General features: G+C 35.0%; 1 protein-coding gene across 2 annotated transcripts in view; it reads right to left on the reverse strand.

Moving 5' to 3' along the window:
- DLC1 (DLC1 Rho GTPase activating protein) overlaps positions 1 to 9,442 on the reverse strand; it is a 229,439-nt gene extending 219,997 nt beyond the window's left edge. For both annotated transcript variants that reach the window (XM_061473094.1, XM_061473086.1), the window contains exon 1: positions 9,015 to 9,442. The gene's annotated coding sequence lies outside the window, so the exon portion shown is untranslated. The remainder of the gene's footprint in view (positions 1 to 9,014) is intronic.
- Between the last annotated feature and the right edge of the window lie 3,731 nt (positions 9,443 to 13,173).

Consider the following 13,173-nt stretch of genomic DNA (forward strand, 5'->3'; position numbering starts at 1 on the left):
GCATTTTCCCTAATTTCTTTACTATATAAAAGACAATCATGTGAGATTAAATAGTAAAAGCAGTTTGAACTAATAATAATTTTAAAAATATTTACAACTTTATTCTAAAAATCAGAAAAGGCATAGTACTTTTAAGACAAGTATGTCTTCAGAATGAAAATATAAATCAGTTGAAATCTTTCATATAAATTTTAATAGTAAGGTTTTTGCACGTGTATGCATGTGGTGCACTTAAATGTTACAAATGTGAACACAGGCCAGTAATACAGCTGCTTCTGATTTTTGTTCTGACAAACACATACGCTGATAGTGTCTTTTTACATCATAGCTGCCATTTTCTCTAAGATCTCTTTTTGTTTTCAGCCATAAATTAGTGGATAGAAATAGAAGTATGGTCTTTGTATAGCAGAGAAAGGTCATAAATAATTAATACATGACTGAAATCCATAGCTCAAGTCCCATTGGCTCCAACAGAAGAGTTTAGCTTCTGTAAAAGTATGTGATACATACTTGATAATCTACTTTTTCAAGAAAAGCCAAGGAAGTCCTGCCTACACTAAGACAAACAGGTCTATTAAAACTGGCTGACTCACGTATTATATATGGTTTTGCTTAAAAGAAATAACTTGAAGGACTCAAATCAGTGCAATCCTATAGAGACAGTGAAGCTTACTAGACACTGCTCACCTATTTTTTTTCTCTTCTGCTTCACTCTACAGACATTTTGAGACAAAAATATACCAAAAATAAATGACAGAAATTAAAAATCCTAACGCATTTCTTTCCTTACACCTCATTTGTTGTTGTTCTGAGAGAGTACATTAGCTGAAAAATCTAAAGAATGAAAACTTAAAAAAAAGAAAATAAAACAAACTACAAAGAAAAAAGAAAAAGTAAACCAGAAAACCAAAAGAGAGAATATATCTGGGGGTTCGTTTGGTTTGTTAGTTTTTTTTTTGCTTTGGAGGTTGTTTTTTTTTTCATTTGTTTGTTGTTTTGTTTTTTTTTTTTTTTAATTTGTTATTGATACAGGGGGACCCTAATTGCAGTGGAGAGCTAGGAGAAAAAAATGTAGATTAAATTCTCAGTCAAGAAATATAATGATATGCAGTTATAAAACTATCAAACTATCAATGCATAAGAAAAGCCCCTGTGATATCTCCCATGAACCAGGGGAAAAAAACAACCCTGAGCTAGGAATCACTGTGGCTGGTAAGAAACCGAAATAGGATTTCTTTTTGTTTGTTTTGCTTATGCATGTAAAGAAATAGAAGCTACAATGTATAGTAAATACAAATTATACACTGCAAAAAAAGAAAAACTGCACAAGAAGCTAATCAAGCTGTGTACCTGAAGTCATTCCTGTGACTCAATAAGGATTTCCTCTTTCCTGTGGGGATCAGTTTCATTATTCCTTTAATTAAGCTATTTTCTTTTCTCCTTTATAGACACTGACATGTCAGATATTCTCATTTTAGTCTACTGTCAGTGAAAATGTTTAATACTGTTAGGGTTTAACATTCTTTCTTTGAAGCACATTTAATATTACAAAAATTGTGATACTGTCCAGCATTATTATAAGATCTCAGTATGTTAAACAACCCAAACTATAAACTTAATTTGGAAAGTTGCTCTTTCAGAGACATCCAAAGTCTTGTTTTTGAAAATATTATTGGTTCCTAAAATATGAGCCTAAACTTTGTCAATATGCCTTAATTTACTGTTTAGAAAATATAAACCATCAGGGAGTTGCTTTACATTCTGTTCCTCCTCAAAAAGTAGCAGTGCGCCTTATCATACAAAGAAGGGCTTCTACTTGTAGTCAACATGTGATTACAGAGGGTTTTAGCTTGGTTGCATTTGTATTTGGTTCATTTCCAGTGCTGAGCTTCAGATCAGCTAAGCCTCTTCCTCAAGGATGAGAAAGGGGAAATGACAGGATCCAAACTGATCCACAGTTATCCAGGCTTACTTCAGATCTATATTATTTACACACTATTTAACTATTACATCAAAACCAATTTAAAAGCAGTTTAAAATACAAAACTTTATTTTTGTATTATTTTGCATTGATGAATAGTCAATAAAAGATAAATAAATACTATTATTTCATATGTTTCTAATATAATACTTCACTGTAATTTTGTTAATGGCATTTTTACCTATCAGCATTACATTCTATTAGCTGCTATGATAATCCATTACCACAGCATCATTCCAGAATGACAAGAGACATAGAATTTATAGATGACCACTAGAAATAGAAGAGGGTTTAAACCAAAAAGATAGATTCTTTTTTAGAAGAAAATCAGAGCCTTGATATCTAGCAATTCTCACCTGTGAGTCTGTTGATATTAAAAATTGGGTATTGTGAAAAATATTATACCATCTTGACTTCAACAAAACACTTCTGTCTTTGGAAGGAAGAAGAATAATGTAAGGTGTAAATGTTTGGACTCTTGTTTTTTGCATGAGTTTTTCTTTCCCTACTTTTTATTTTCCCCCCAAATGGAAGTGTTCTATATGGAAATTTCATCACCCTTCCAATCCTTCCCTAAAAATCATCTCTCCACACTCAGAGAATAGAAAAAATAAGATAGCTGGCAGACTCTACATCTCCTTTCCATTTCTTCCTTAACTGGAACTGTCTTGAAAAGAAAAGACATGAAATGAGAAAAGGCCACCCTGATTTTTTTCTAAACTTTTCCTGTTTCTTTTTTTTGTTTTTTCTTTTTGTGTGTGTGTGTGGTTTGGTTTTTTTGTTTTGTTGTTTTTTTTTTTTTTTTTTTTTTTTTAATTCAGTATAGAAGAAATTCCATTTTCTATCCAAGTCAGGTGAAAAACTTATTTTCTATCTACAGGATGTCTTTTTGAAAACAATATAAATTAACTGATTGTTTTCCTGATGCCTTGTAGATTTTAGGTTTTAATACAGTGCTTCCATTTGAACGAAAGTTCCTGGTGCTTGTTATAGCCATGAGCTATGAAATCTGAGGCACTATTAACAATGGCTTTTTAGCAACCTATCTGCTTACTGAATAGTATGGGGCAAGTTCTCATTCCTAGTGCAAATGGGACTAAAAAGTATTTTTGACATTATTGTGCACATTTCGTAAATAAAGAATTTAAATATTTTTTTCCCATAAATAAAGACAAATTCTTTATCATCAAGAGTCTAGAGAGAATGACTGCTAACATGGCTGAGCTTTTTGGTGTGAATGAACCATTAACAGTATCATTTGAAATCTCATTTTGATGCACCTGTATAAAAGCACTGAGAACAAACCAACCAAAAATTTCTGGAATGTAACTGAAGATCTGAAAAACAAAAATTAATCAAAACGGCTGCTTTTCCATGTATTTCTTTGAAACTAAGGGTGAAATAAAATCTAATGCACACTGAAAGTTTTTTTAAACGTACTGGAGGACTTAAGTCCACTTCTTTCAACGATGTGACAGTAAAAATATAGTTTGTTTCCCAAGTTGGTGAAACTGGGGGGTGGGGTGGGGAAGTCTGCCCCTGAACAAAACCTTGCAACTGGCCATTTTTCAGTATAATATTCTTATTTTAGAATTCAGGAAGATTGTAATTCAAAAGACTTCTCTACAGTGTGTCTGTATCTCCCTTCTTTATCTTCTTCCTCTCTGCCTCTCTAATAGTCATAATGTAAATATGACTACTGTAGTGATAGTTAATAGACCTTCTCCATAGTATGTCCAGAGAGATCTCAATTCCAAGCTTATCAGCTGGTCTCCTGATTTTATGATGATATTCTATTCAGAATCTGTAACCCGCCTGGAAAGACATATCCAACCCTGGAAATTACTCCTGAACACATGAGTACAGGAAAAATAAAACAGATGACTCTTGAGCTCTTGCAGACATCTTCCCTCGATTTTAAAACTAATTCAGTTCTATTTCCTTTACCAGCTACCAGGTCTCACACAACATGCAAAAGCTTTTTTAGTCTTTAGCTACATAACCAATTAAGTTGACAGTGACTCAAGGTTTGGAAGCTGTAAGGAAGCCACTGACATCTGCATATAGCTAGTGAACAGAACTAAAATGTAGATTTGTCTCTGCACATGGAATCCTCCAAGTCCAGCTTCTTCTGTGGAGGGTACAACTCTGAAACAGTTCTTTCAGCAAAAACTTACCATTGAGAGCTGCCATGTCTCTCTGATAAAACATAATTATCTGGACAAACAATTCAAGCAAAATGAAAAGGGCTATCTGCCATTTAGTTGCAGACAAAAACCCTGTAATAAATCTAATAGTACAACTTCCAGTGATTTGAGCCTCTGAGGACTGCTCCAAAGTGGAGGGTTAAATGCTCCATACTGAAGCAGTATATCCAAAAGAAGTCTTCCTTGCCCATCACATGTCTGTGTCTTGTGGGAGAAAATTCATGAGGAGAAGAAAACAAACATATTTTATGATGGTCTTAGCAAAGATATTAATAATACAAAATTAACGTTGTTGGATGCTTTTTTATAACTTGCAGTTATAAAGCTGTAATAATGTAACCCCAACTGCTTTGGCTAGGAAAATTTCTCACTGGTTCATCTAGCGTCTTCCATTTTCTGTTACCTCCCTTAGCAGAACAGCACTTTGCAACAATCCTCCAAACTACTCCAGATTTTCTTCACTCGTCAGTGTAATGCAATTTTCTTTTTGAACCTCACTCCTGACTCTGACTTGAACAAAGTGAAATTTTGGATCATGAGGCAAACATTTCACATGCATAGGGGTGCTAACGTTTGATCATTTATTTATTCTAGCATCAAAGTACATTTTTTTCATGGTTGCAATCTAGTGCAAAACTCTCACTGATACCGCGGAAAGCCTATAGCTGGGAAAGAAAGAACAAGAGGGTGGGAGAACCGCAAGAGGTTCAGCAGTAACAGAAATTTACAAACTTTCTTAAAGTTCAAGGGCATTTCATCTAAACCTGCTGGAATTTGACACAAGGTATAATAAAAAAAACAAACAGGAAATATCACAGATCTAAGTAAAAAAGAGAGAGCCTAGAGGGAAATGAAGACTGGAAGTAAAAAGTGCATTGTATGAGTTTTGGTTTTAATGTAAATACAGCCTAAGGCAAACCTCTGTATTTATGTTCAATGTGGCTGATGTGCAATATACCAGAGATAAAACTCCAGGCATTTCTCATTTCAACATAAGCAATTTTCCTCATTCAAGAGAAACAAGCATTTATGGTAATAGTGGATTTGAAATTCTCTACCAATAGCCTGTGCTTAAAATGAGTAGTTTCTAAAAGCATCAACAAATATCAATGGCAAAATATGGGCTGCGGTCAGCAGCACAAAACCATATGCAAATTCAATACTGGTAATTATTTCCATTTAAATAATATTAACAATCCTACTATACATGGGATTTGCATGTAAAAAATCTATATAAATTTGGTTCAGAGTATAATTTTCATATATATATATACACCCACATACACACGTATACATGCACATGTGCCTGTATATATACACACATATTTTCTAGAAAGTTTGGACCAGATGTTCCTTGAGCTCCCTTCCAACATAGTATTCCATGATTCCATGAACTAAAAAATAAACCTGTCTATACAGACAGGCTTAAAGTCCTTACTAAGTATTCACACTGATCACCATCTTTGGAGACATTTGAAATGGAAGTGGCCAAGATCCTGAGTTACCTGCTCTATCTGGCTTCACTCTTGTGTGAGTTTCTTGTGGACCAGAAACTTCTAGTGGCTTCTATTAGAAAGGAAATCAAGATCTAGCCCTTCTGAATAAGTTATTTCAATTACTCTTACCAGTATGGTATGCCAGTTTTCTCTTTTTCCTTTTTCTTTTGTAAAAGCAACAGAACACCAACATGAAAAACATATTTTCTTTTTTTCTACAGACAAATAAACAACAGAAAATGCAACCAGATGACTAAAAGCAAAAAGGAGAATGCTCTAAAATGTATCTCCTTTCTGAGAAAAGAGAAAACCATTTGTAAGTTCTCTTCCTCCTTCTGCTACTGCATTCCTCAGGGAAGCTTCATGTCAAAAAAGATGTGTTTCAACAACAAAATTAATATTAAGAAAACAGAAAAATATAATATAAAAAAATCAGCTTAGCACTTCTGAGAGTTTAAAAAAAATAAAATTAATTCACTTTTGAGACTGAGGAAAAAGCCAAAATGGGCATCCTTTTATTGTTCCACTACCTAAGGAATAATTAGAAAAATATTTTATGCTCAGTGATTTAAAGGAATAACTGTAAGCCTTTCTTATTCAAAAACTACCTACACAAGCCATCACATTTGCTTTTAATTTTCTTCAAGAAGCAAACTCATTTTGTGCTATGTTACAGAGATCTTGAAAGCCCAAATACACAAATTTATTTTGTTATAGTGCACATATTATGGAATTTAATATGGAAGTCATTGGGTACAAGGATCAAAAGAAAGTACACTTACAGGGACATAAATCTGAAGGAAAGCTATGTGCAAAATTTCTATTACATGAATGTAAGCACTTGCGTTTTCTCAAAGCTGCAGATATAAATTCAGGTGCCTAATTGTTCAAAGGAGCCATCTGATATATTTACTTGGTCTATTTTCTTGCTTCAAAGTAAGAACATTAACATTTCTGAAGGGACAAGGAGAGCAAGGTGGGATTGCTCAGCCTGGAGAAGGCTCCAGGCAGACCTCATAGGAGCCTTTGCAGCACCTTAAGGGGCCTACAAGAAAGCTTTGCAAGAGCAAGCAGTGATAGGACAAGCAGGAATGGCTTAAATTCGAAAGAGGGTAGATCCAGATTAGATACTAGGAAGATAATCTTCACTGTGAGGCTTGTGAAACACCATAATAGGTTGCCCAGAGAAGCTGGGGCTGCCTCTTCCTTGAAGTTTTCAAGGCCAAGGTCAGATGGGGCTTTGAACAACGTGGTCTAGTGGAAGGTGTCCTTGCCCATGGCAGGAGAGTTGGAACTGGATGATCTTTAATGTCCCTTCCAACCCAAACTATTCTGTGATGAATTTCCATGATTGCTATATATAAAATAGTTTTCAGGGTTGTTTAAGACAGTAAAATTTCTGTGCATTCTTTTTCTTGAACAACATCTTGTTATATATAGTTATATATAACTACATATAGCAAGTATAGGTTAGTATAACAGAGAAGCTAGACCAAGTAGAACTGGGAGCTGAACAGTGATTTGCCTTCAGGACTTTCAAATAAAACTTATAAATCAAAAAGGTGGGCATTTATCTGTGTTACATTTCCTTATAGTCTGTAAGAAACTTCAGAGTTAAATGAGAAAATACTTTGTGGGTTCTATTCTATTGTCTACCCTACAGTTCAACAGCCTCAGGTGTAAACTATTTTCATCTGAAAGTGAGTTCAGATGAGGTCATTATATCCTTTAAAACCCAGAAGACAGTGTTGCAAAAAGAGGACCCCTTGATAACGAATAATGATTTTTATTATTTGGTATTTCTGTTTAAGTAGAGTACTCGCTAATACAAAATACATACATTCATACTCGCAGGAGCAAGTATGGGAATACAGTGCAGTAAAAGCCACTAACGCCAAGTCCCTTGAGACATCAAATTTCCAGCACAAATTTTGCAGGAGTGACACACACACTCAGCCATTCAGATTCCTCTCAGCTTCTCAGTCCCACCACCTACATACCACAACTCTCCCAGCTCAGGGCACCGAACTGGAGAAGCTCTTCCATAAGCAAATGAGTAACTGTGGTTTTAAAATGCACCCCAGAATATACCCAAGAACATTTTGCTGTCTACCAGCTGTTCCCTGTCCCCTTCAGACCCATGCCCTTCACAATCTAGAGCTGCTTCTGACCACCATGAACAACTTTCTTCCACTCGAATTGCAGTAAAGTTTATTATTTTCAATCTCTAGCAGAGGAGATATTTGACCCCATTCGGAGTATTTATTGGTTCTTCATGCCTTTTCATGCCACAAAGTCATTCCTTTATGCACCGCTTCAAAAATAATATTCAATAAAAACACAGTTAAAAACTTATTCAAAGATGTGAACAGATGACTCCTGATTAGTTATCAATACGGCCAATAACTATATGGAGACTTACTGAGGCACTGAAGAAATAATTTCTCATATTACTTATAAGCAACAGATGTCCTTTCTGATTTTCAGGAAGACAAAGGATACTATGTAGATGGTAATGAAAAATTCTTCTGATGTCCGTAATAATTTAATAACTAAATCACAGTTTTACATAATATAGCAGCAGCTCCATTCACACATCAGTTAAAGATACTATCCTAAATTTCCTCCTAAACTCCTTAAAGGCAGATTCTTCTAATTTTTAATAGTTAATAGTTTGCCAGGTTAAGAAAAATGCTGAGTAAATTCATACATCTTCACCAAAAACTCTAGTCAGCTGACATTTACCTAATTTTGCTTTTCCTCTTCTAAATGCTAGCACAGCACACCCCAAACTGTGTGTCTAATCATAGGTTACTAAAAATAACCTAATTTAGCTAATGCCAGAAAATAAACCTTGGATTTTCTGATACAGAGCATATACATTTAAGACTGTATTGTCAGTTATACCACAAATTTCATTTAGGACCAAGAAAAGGCTAGACACCAAGCCCACCAGAGGTACAACTGATATATCTACCTAAAACGTTCCTCATCATCATTACTGCTGGAGGGAAGGGAAGGGAAGGTTTGGGGAGAGGAAAAAAACATAGCCCTAAATGCCCTCCCTGTTGGCAAAGGAGGTAAAAAAAATAAATTGTTCACGCATCTAGCTGTCCTATTTAATGTACATTAAAAAATATGCAAGCAAGACCATGCAGCTCTATTTCTATATGAACGCAAATAAACAAAGTTCAGTGTACCCAGAATATTTTTAAAAGATGAAAAAATATGCAGAAAAAGTTTTTTTTTCTAGATCTGGCACATTTCATAAACAGAATTGTCACAGTCTACAACTAAATGTACATTTTAAAAGATTATAATTTTGTTTACCTGCAGTTTTAGTGCTGAGTTCCTGAACGCAGAAAGCTCCAGTGCTGGATACTGCTTGTCTCTTTTCTGTTCTTTCTTTTCTAAAAATTGGTTTCAATCTTTTGATAGTTTAAAGTACAGAAGGATTCCAAGACAGCCTTACCTAGATGAAGAGAATGTGGAGTTCGTACATAACCTTCCTTAAATCTTTGGTCAGTAAAAGAGAAAAAAATACAAAACAAAAAAAAAAAAAAAAAGCAACCACCCAAAAAGAAGGAGCAAACAAACAAACAAACAAACGAGACCAGTCCCAGTTAGCTCCTGCTAGCATAAAAGTTCAGATTTCGCTACTGAGATCACTGCTCTATTCTAAACAGTTTTGCTCAATGTGTGATTCTAACAAAAACACCCTCTGCAGCTGGAGGGAGCCTTAACTAAGCACGAGCCTGTCAAGCTTTTCCCAGTGACTTCTGTCTACTAAATTCAGACTGATGTTTTGTAAAAGGGGCCTCAACAACCAGGCCCAGATTGCCTGAAAAGTATTTCCTGCCTTTGAGAGAGAGGGAGAGGGAGAGAGAGACAGCGAGCCTGCCTGCCTGAGCCAGGGAGAGGGAAAGGGAGAGAGCACACAGAGATTGGGAGACAGAAAAGACTGAGCATTTCAAGACATTCAGCCTAATACACTGCTGGGCTATTTCTGTCAAACAGGAGGATCGGTGCTACAGTTACATAATGTAAAAGTGTTTTTAAACCCCTCCCTCCTGTTTTTTTCCTTTTTTTTTTCTTTCTAAATATGTTTTGTGCCTCTCTACTGTTTGTACAAAGATAACAGAACAAGAAGAGAACATCCCTGAAACCTGGTCTTTGGCATCAGGCAGAGAGAAACAGGCAAAGAACGAGATGGTCTAAGCTTAATTAACACATTGCATCGACAAAGGGTCTAGTGCTATTCTGATGAGCAAATATACATGGTTAGACAGATACCGTTTACATGCTACACTATTGTATTCCTACTCAAAAAAAGAAGCTGGATCTGAGAAAATGAACATTACATTTTAAACACAGTCATATTGCAGGCCGTAGTATATGTTGCTTTAATTCTTCTGAGAATCCTCCAGAGTCACACAAATCCAGCTCTGCAAAAGCAAAAGGACAGACTCCATCTTGATCATATTAGTATTTTGCTGACATAAAACACTTGTAACTACTTCGTTCCAGTTTGACAGGGTGCCTGAATCACATCTCCAGAGTAACCCACAGCATCTACATCCTTTGCTCTATACAAATTTAGTGAATATCATCTGTTTATCTTTTCTGCTTTCTTCTGCCTCCTCTGAATGACTTCCTCTTAGTTGTTCCAGCCTGAGAACTTGGATTACCATTTGGTTTTGATTAAAACCAGATGGACAGCTCTGCAGAAGTTTGAGGGTAAGCTAATGGAAATTACTAGTATGGCTTTAATTAGTGAATCTATTAATAATAAATATTAGCTATGTATATAACAAATTCTACTAATAAACACATGCAGAAACCATCTTTGGTTGCTGGTCTTAAATTTAGGTGAAATACGCAAATTTTTTTTAATTTAATATGAATCATAACAGTAATGATCATGTATGATTTCAAAATACAGCATGAAGATAAATCTTCCCCCCCCCTTTTTTTTTTTTTTTTTTTTTTTAAGAAGGAAGTGCTGTTGCTAAATTTAATCCTCTTCTCAGGTAAGTCAGTCATACATCATTTACCTTCTCATGACCTCTTCAGCCACTGTAAATGCTTTGCATTAATTATTGCTCCGAGTAAATGATTTTATTTTACTAATTAGTTACTAATCAGGTTATTGATTGGAATCTTTGGCCTTTGGCTTGCCTTCAGAGGGAACAATAAAGATGGAGTGGTATGACATTGCATCGTACAGCACATGCTGCACTACACAAAATAGTGCCTGAACATTTAGTAATGAGAGAGTCTCCATTCAGCTAGCCTGACACAACTGGGACAGGATATTTACCCTGAAAGGAGATAGGAAACCTTCATAATTACTAACTGCTGATACATGAGCTTTCTACCAGCCTCAAACAACTGCCTTTTAACTGTTTATATAATGCCTTCATTAGCTCAAGTGAGTCTTCTCAAGGGCATTTCTTCAGTCAAAGAAAAGCCAGCCCTGTAGGGCTGTCTCCAGCTCCCACTAATATGGCTATATCTGGAGCTAATTTGTCAAGCTTTAGTTCCTCAGCATGTGGAACTTTGGGCTAAAGTCTGCTAAATTTGCTGAAAGTGGTCTTCATCGTTACACATTTAATTTTATATGTGTATTTTTTTCAGCCTTAATATTACAGCATTAACTTTTAAAATTAGTTGCAAAATTATGCAGACCCAAATGGAACTGGGCTTTTTCCAATGGAAAAATTGAAATTTTTCCCAGTACCTTTCACATACATGGATAGCAGAGCTAGGCAACCTTAAGAGAAACGACTTATCAGCCTAACCTTCGCATCTTTAAAGGTTAAGGTCTTTGAAGCGCATAAAGGGAAATAGCATATGTGGTGGTAAACTGTGGACAGGCAGAAGTGTACCCCCAGAGGTGAATAACTTTTCGGAATTATTTTTCACTAAATTTGGCTAGCCTGAGATCTGAATACATAACTTTTACAGTACTGTAAAGTGTGTGTTATACTATTTCCTGGAAATATTTCCAGTTTAGAAGTCAGTGAATAAGTTACATGCTGCAAAGGGACACATTTTAAAATGCACATTTTTAACATTTATTTTGATGGGAACAAAAACAAAACAAAAAGCCTTTGGTTTCCTTACGGTTAAGATTTACTATGAATCTTGGGTTTTATAATATCAAAAAGAGTAGCGAAAAATTGAAACACAGTTCCAAAAAATAAATTGATGTTTCAAGACAGTTTGTTTTTTTTCCCCCCTAATTATTTTTCTTCAGCTGAATGTTACATAACGTTCTGTCAGGAAGTTTTGATTTAATTAAAAAAAAAAAATATTTTGGGGTTTGGTTTTTTTGGGGGTTTGTTTGGTTTTGTTTGGTTTTTTTTTTCAGAAGCTGGACAAAGGAATAACATATTATAAATACATAAGTGAGGACATGTTTAGAAGTTATGAAATTGTTAAGACATGGACTGGCTTGTGAAACAGCTTCACCATGTCAACTTGTTTTCAAATATTCTAACGACGAAGAGCTAAAAAAGAGAAAAGAAGGACATCACAGATGATGTCTACTTCCTAAGAAAGCAGGGGACAGACTGTCTCCTGTATTATCTTCTCCTGCTATCTCATTTACGGAAAGCTGAAGAATAAACAGAGCTTGAATACTAGTTCTAAGCTGCTTTAATAAAACTTTATAATGATGACGATTTAAAAAAAGCATATAGCAGTATTTTCTGGTGAAACAAAAAGAGAATGAACATATGGAATCAGAGCACCTACGTCTGAAAATCTTAATGCTATTGGGTCTTAGAAAATCAATAGAACTGAAAAAAGAAAAGAGAGGAATGGAGGAGTAACAAGAAATAAGGTAATTCACCAATGAGACAAGTTAATAGCACTGCAGTATTTTGTATGTGGGTGATAAAACACTTCAATTGTAGTCAGGCTGACTATACTGTTAAAATTTAGGTGCTTGGAATTTCTGACCTTAAATCAAGCAAAACCCTGAAGTCTTACACTCATTTGTCTTAAGCAATACAAGTTGCTATATGCCTCCTAGAAAAACATAAAAACTTTTGTTGACATATCTTTTTTCCCCTCAAGAGTATAGTTCAACCTGAAATGCTTCAACTTTCAAGAAGATGAAAAAAAAACCCAACCCATCTTATTTTGTTTAAATACACCTGGAAACTGCTGAAAGTACAAGAAGACAGAGGCAGACAGATCTATTTTTTTAACCATTTTTGAAGTTTTGCTTTTGCTTCATAGTAGAATTATCGAATTCCATGAAGTATTTCACACTTTCTCATTTCATTCTGTATCAAATATATTATTTTGTTCACATCAAGACATTTCATGAAGGAGTTGTGACATGTTAACAAAGGTTATCATTAAGCCATCAAAGGGAAAGAAGAAAGTTAAGGCCATTTTGTTTTTTATTCAAAGATATTAATTTTTTCCACATAAGATAAAATCTGGAATCCAAAGCTGCTCCTAAGGTAGGCACAAG

The sequence above is a fragment of the Pezoporus flaviventris genome, unplaced genomic scaffold, assembly GCF_033815535.1.
Source record: "Pezoporus flaviventris isolate CSIRO_AGI_PZ_B2104156 unplaced genomic scaffold, CSIRO_AGI_Pfla_v1 ptg000002l, whole genome shotgun sequence".
Lineage (NCBI taxonomy): Eukaryota > Metazoa > Chordata > Aves > Psittaciformes > Psittacidae > Pezoporus > Pezoporus flaviventris.